Source organism: Triticum urartu, chromosome 3 (genome assembly GCF_003073215.2).
Source record: "Triticum urartu cultivar G1812 chromosome 3, Tu2.1, whole genome shotgun sequence".
Lineage (NCBI taxonomy): Eukaryota > Viridiplantae > Streptophyta > Magnoliopsida > Poales > Poaceae > Triticum > Triticum urartu.
The window spans coordinates 388,771,678-388,778,506 of NC_053024.1; positions in this window are offsets into that span (position 1 = coordinate 388,771,678).

A 6,829-nucleotide genomic window follows, 5' to 3' on the forward strand; every position below is an offset into this window, starting at 1 on the left:
CGCGCCCCAGGGGGTGGGCACGCCCTCCACCCTCGTGGGCACATGGTGAGGCCCCCTTGGTGTGTTCTCAGTGCCAATAATTCTTAAATATTCTAGAAAAAATCATATTAAAATTTTAGGGAATTTGGAGAACTTTTATTTTCGGGGTATTTTTTATTGCAAGGATAATTCAGAAAACAGTCAGAAAATACTATTTTCGCTTTATTTAATCTAAATAATAGAAAGTAAAAAAAAGGGTACAGAGAGTTGTGCTTTCTAACTTCGTCCATCTCATGATCATCAAAAGGAATCCACTAACAAGGTTGATCAAGTCTTGTTAACAAACTCATTCCGAATCGCATGAAACTGGGGAATTTTCGAATAACACTAGGTTACCTCAACGGGGATATGCACATCCCTGACAATAAGAATATCATATTTCTTCTTGACATTAGAAAGAGGAAATTCAAAACCTCCAATAATAATCGTTGAAATTTTTCCAATAGAATTGAATTATGGACTTGAGGTTGTTTCCTCCGAAAGTGTACCATATGCTCATTACCATTAACATAAAAATGACATTGCCTTTGTTGCAATCAATAATAGCCCCTGCAGTATTCACAAAGGGTCTGCCAAGAATAAAAGACATACTATCGTCCTCGGGAATATCAAGAATAACAAAGTCTGTTAAAATAGTAACATTTGCAACCACAACAGGCACATCCTCACAAATACCGACAGCTATAGCAGTTGATTTATCATCCAGTTGCAAAGATATTTCAGTAGGTGTCAACTTATTCAAATAAAGTCTACGATATAAAGAGAGGCATAACACTAACACCGTCTCCGAGATCACATAAAGTAGTTTTAACATAGTTTCTCTTAATGGAGCATGGTATAGTTGGTACTCCTAGATCTCCAAGTTTCTTTGGTATTCCACCTTTAAAAGTGTAATTAGCAAGCATGGTGGAAATTTCAGCTTCCGGTACCTTTCTTTTATTAGTAACAATATCCTTCATGTACTTAGCATAAGGGTTCATTTTAAGCATATCAGTCAAACGCATACGCAAAAAGATAAGTCTAATCATTTCAGCAAAGCACTCAAAATCCTCATCATCCTTTTTCTTGGATGGTTTAGGAGGAAAAGGCATGGGTTTCTAAACCCATGGTTCTCTTTCTTTACCGTGCTTCCTAGCAACAAAGTCTCTCTTATCATAACGTTGATTCTTTGATTGTGGGTTATCAAGAGCAATAGCAGGTTCAATCTCTACATCATTGTTATTGCTAGGTTGAGCATCAACATGAACATCATTATTAACATTATCACTAGGTTCATGTTCATCACCAGATTGTGTTTCAGCATCGGAAATAGAAATATCATTGGGATTCTCAGGTGTGTCTACAACATGTTCACTAGAAGCATGCAAAGTCCTATCATTTTTATTTTTCTTCTTTTTAGAAGAACTAGGTGCATCAACATTAGCTCTCTGAGAATCTTGCTCAATTCTCTTAGGGTGGCCCTCAGGATACAAAGGTTCCTGAGTCATTTTACCCCCTCTAGTCACAACTCTAAAGCATTACCATTTTTCTTATTATTTAATTCATCGAGCAAATCATTCTGAGCTTTAAGTACTTGTTCTACTTGAGTGGTAACCATAGAAGCATGTTTACTAATAAGTTTAAGTTTACCTTTAACTCTAGACAAATAATCACTCAAGTGTTCAATCATATAAGCATTGCGTTTCAATTGTCTACCAACATAAGCACTGAAGTTTTCTTGTTTAACAATAAAATTATCAAACTCATCCAAGCATTGGCTAGCAGACTTATTACGAGGAATATCACCTTCATCCAATCTATAGAGAGAATTTACCTTTACTACCTGTGTCGAGTTATCAAGACCATGTATTTCTTTAATAGGCGGTAAATTCTTAACATCTTCATCTTTAATACCCTTTTCTTTCATAGATTTCTTTGCCTCTTGCATATCTTCAGGACTGAGAAATAGAATACCCCTTTTCTTTGGAGTTGGCTTACGAGTTGGTTCAGGAAGTGTCCAATCATTTTCATTACTCAACATATTATTCAACAGCAATTCAGCTTGATCAACCGTTCTTTCCCTGAAAACACAACCAGCACAACTATCCAGGTGGTCTCTGGAAGCATCGGTTAGTCCATTATAAAAGATATCAAGTATTTCAATTTTTTTGAGAGGATGATCAGGCAAAGCACTAAGTAATCGGAGAAGCCTCCCCCAAGATTGTGGGAGACTCTCTTCTTCAACACAAAATTATATATTTCCCTTAAGGCAGCTTGTTTCTTATGAGAAGGGAAATATTTAGCAGAGAAGTAATAAATCATATCCCGAGGACTACGCACACAACCAGGATCAAGAGAATTAAAACATGTTTTAGCATCACCCTTTAATGAGAACGGAAACAACTTAAGGATAAAGTAATAGCGAGTTTTCTCATCATTAGTGAACAGGGTGGCTATATCATTTAATTTAGTAAGATGTGCCACAACAGTTTCAGATTCATAGCCATAAAAAGGATCAGATTCAACCAAAGTAATTAACTCAGGATCAACAGAAAAATCATAATCCTTATCAGAAATACAGATAGGTGAAGTAGCGAAAGCAGGGTCATATTTCATTCTAGCATTCAAAGATTTTTCTTTAAGCTTAGCTAATAATTTCTTAAGATCATATCTATCATTCCAAGCTAAAAAGTCTCTAGCAATTTCTTCATCCATAACATAACCCTCAGGCACAACAGGCAATTCATATCTAGGGGGAGAATCTTCATCATCACTTTCATCAATATTATCAGTTTCAATAATTTCATTCTCTCTAACCCTAGCAAGTTGTTCATCGAGAAATTCACCTAGTGGCACAGTGTTATCAAGCATAGAAGTAGTTTCATCATAAGTATCATGCAAAGCAGAAGTGGCATCATCAATAACATTCGACATATCAGAATGAATAGCAGGAGTAGGTATCGCAAGTTTACTCAAAACAGAAGGTGAATCAAGTGCAGATCTAGATGGCAGTTCCTTACCTCACCTCATAGTTGAGGGAAAAATCTTGGTTCTTTTATATTTCAAGTTCTTCATAGTGATCAGCAGATATAAGTCCCAAGTGACTCAAAGAATAGAGTTGTGCTCCCCGGCAACTGCGCTAGAAAATAGTCTTGATAACCCACAAGTATAGGGGATCGCAACAGTTTTCGAGGGTAGAGTATTCAACCCAAATTTATTGATTCGACACAAGGGGAGCCAAAGAATATTCTCAAGTATTAGCAGTTGAGTTGTCAATTCAACTACACCTGGAAAACTTAATATCTGCAGCAAAGTATTTAGTAGCAAAGTAATATGGAAGTAACGGTAATGGTGGCAAAAGTAACAATATTGGTTTTGTAGTGATTGTAACAGTGGTAATGGAAAAGTAACTAAATGAGATCAATATGTGAAAAGCTCGTAGGTAATGGATTGGTGATGGATAATTATGTCTGATGCGATTCCTCATGCAACAGTTATAACATAGGGTGACACGGAACTAGCTCCAGTTCATCAATGTAATGTAGGCATGTATTCCGAATATAGTCATACGTGCTTATGGAAAAGAACTTGCATGGAATCTTTTGTCCTACCCTCCCATGGCAGCGGGGTCCTATTGGAAACTAAGGGATATTAAGGCCTCCTTTTAATAGAGTACCAGACCAAAGCATTAACACTTAGTGAATACATGAACTCCTCAAACTACGGTCATCACCGGTAAGTATACCGATTATTGTCACTTCGGGGTTAACAGATCATAACACATAATAGGTGACTATAGACTTGCAAGATAGGATCAAGAACTCACATATATTCATGAAAACATAATAGGTTCGGATCTGAAATCATGGCACTCGGGCCCTAGTGAAAAGCATTAAGCATAGCAAAGTCATAGCAACAACAATCTCAGAACATAATGGATACTAGGAATCAAACCCTAACAAAACTAACTCGATTACATGATAAATCTCATCCAACCCATCACCGTCCAGCAAGCCTATGATGGAATTACTCACGCACGGCGGTGAGCATCATGAAATTGGTGATGGAGGAAGGTTGATGATGACGATGGCGACGGATTCCCCTCACCGGAGCCCCGAACGGACTCCAGATCAGCCCTCCCGAGATAGATTAGGGCTTGGCGGCGGCTCCGTATCGTAAAACATGATGAATCCTTCTCTCTGATTTTTTTCTCCCCGAACGTGAATATATAGAGTTGGAGTTGAGGTCGGTGGAGCACCTGGGGGCCCACGAGGCAGGGGGCGCACCCAGGGGGTGGGCGTGCCCCCACCCTCGTGGACAGGGTGTGGGGCCCCTGGCCTTGATTCTTTCTCTAGTATTTTTTATATATTCCAAAAATATTCTCCGTGAAGTTCTAGGTCATTCCGAGAACTTTTGTTTCTGCACAAAAATAACACCATGGCAATTCTACTGAAAACAGCGTCAGACCGGGTTAGTTCCAATCAAATCATGTAAGTTACGTCCAAAACAAGGGCAAAAGTGTTTGGAAAAGTAGATACGTTGGAGACGTATCAATTCCATGCCAGAAACGTGAGAGGTCGAGCATTTTAGGAAGGAGACCTTGTGCTCCGAGTGGATCAGCAACGGCCTCACAAGCTTGCTCCTACTTGGGAAGGTCCCTTCATCATCACCAAAGTGCTCCACAACGGAGCGTATCACCTCTACAATGTGGAACAGAAGAAAGATGAGCCATGCGCTTGGGATGCGGAGCTGCTCCGCCATTTTTATACTTAAGCATTCAGACTGATGAAATGTAATAAGAAGTACCTTCCAGTTTGTTTATCAAAGACGCAGTTTTACCGTCTCCTAAATGATTGCTATTTACATAGGCATGTGTTCAAAAAAACCCAGTGGGTGGCTTAGCTGCGAACCTGATTCGCCTAAGTTTCAAAAACTACTCCGAGTGGAGAGCAATCCTCCCACTCACAGGCTTAGCTGCGAACCTGATTCGCCTAAGTTTCAAAAACTACTCCAATTGGATAGCAATCGTCCCACTCGGGGGCTTAGCCGCGAACCAGATTCGCCTAAGTTTTAAAATCCTACCAAGTTAAGAGCAATCCTCTCACTCGGGGGCTTAGCTGCAGTTCCTTACTTGCCTAAGTTTAAAAAAATCCTACCAAGTGAAGAGCAACCCTCTCACTTGGGGGCTTAGCTGCAGTCCCGTACTCGCCTAAGTTTTTTAAAAAATTACTACCTAGTGAAGAGCAACCCTCTCACTTGGGGTCTTAGCTGCAGTCCCGTACTTGCCTGATGACCCACAAGTGTAGGGGATCTATCGTAGCCTTTTCGATAAGTAAGAGTGTCGAACCCAACGAGGAGCAGAATTAAATGATAAGCGGTTTTCAGCAAGGTATTCTCTGCCAGCACTGAAATTATCGGTAACAGATAGTTTTGTGATAAGGTGATTTGTAACAGGTAACAAGTAATAAAAGTAAATAAGGTGCAGCAAGATGGCCCAATCCTTTCTGTAGCAAAGGACAAGCCTGGACAAACTCTTATATAAAGGAAAGCACTCCCGAGGACACATGGGAATTATCGTCAAGCTAGTTTTCATCACATTCATATGATTCACGTTCGGTACTTTGATAATTTGATATGTGGGCGGACCAGTGCTTGGGTACTGTCCTTCCTTGGACAACCATCCCACTTATGATTAACCCTATTGCAAGCATCCGCAACTACAAAAGAAGTATTAAGGTAAACCTAACCATAGCATGAAACATATGGATCAAAATTAGCCCCTTACGAAGCAACGCATAAACTAGGGTTTAAGCTTCTGTCACTCTGGCAAACCATCATCTACTTACTACTTCCCAATGCCTTCCTTTGGGCCCAAACAATGGTGAAGTGTAATGTAGTCGGCGTTCACATGACACCACTAGAGGAAAGACAACATACATCTCATCAAAATATCAAACGAATACCAAATTCACATGACTACTTATAGCAAGACTTCCCCCATGTCCTCAGGAACAAACATAACTACTCACAAATCATATTCATGTTCATAATCAGAGGGGTATTAATATGCATAATGGATCTGAACATATGATCTTCCACCAAGTAAACCAACTAGCATCAACTACAAGGAGTAATCAACACTAGTAGCAACCCACAGGTACCAATCTGAGGCTTTGGGACAAAGATTGGATACAAGAGATGAACTAGGGTTTGAGATGAGATGGTGCTGGTGAAGATGTTGATGGAGATTGACCCCCTCCCGATAAGAGGATCATTGGTGATGACGATGGTGATGATTTCCCCCTCCCAGAGAGAAGTTTCCCCGGCATAACAGCTCCGCCGGAGCCCAAGATTGGTTCCGCCAAGGTTCCGCCTCGTGGCGGCGGAGTTTCGTCCCATGAGCTAGCTTATGATTTTTTCCTCGACGAAAGACTCCATATAGCCAAAGATGGGCATCAGAGGGCTGCTAGGGGGACCACGAGGTAGGGGGCGAGCCCAGGGGGTAGGGCGCGCCCCCCACCCTCGTGGATGGTGGGTGGCCCCCTCTGGTACTTCTTTTGCCCAATATTTTCTATATATTCTGAAACTTGCTCCCGTGAAGTTTCGGGACTTTTGGAGTTGTGCAGAATAGGTCTCTAATATTTGCTCCTTTTCCAGCCAGAATTCCAACTGCCGGCATTCTCCCTCTTTATGTAAACCTTGTAAAATAAGAGAGAATAGGCATAAGTATTGTGACATAATGTGTAATAACAGCCCATAATGCAATAAATATCAATATAAAAGCATGACACAAAATGGACGTATCAACTCC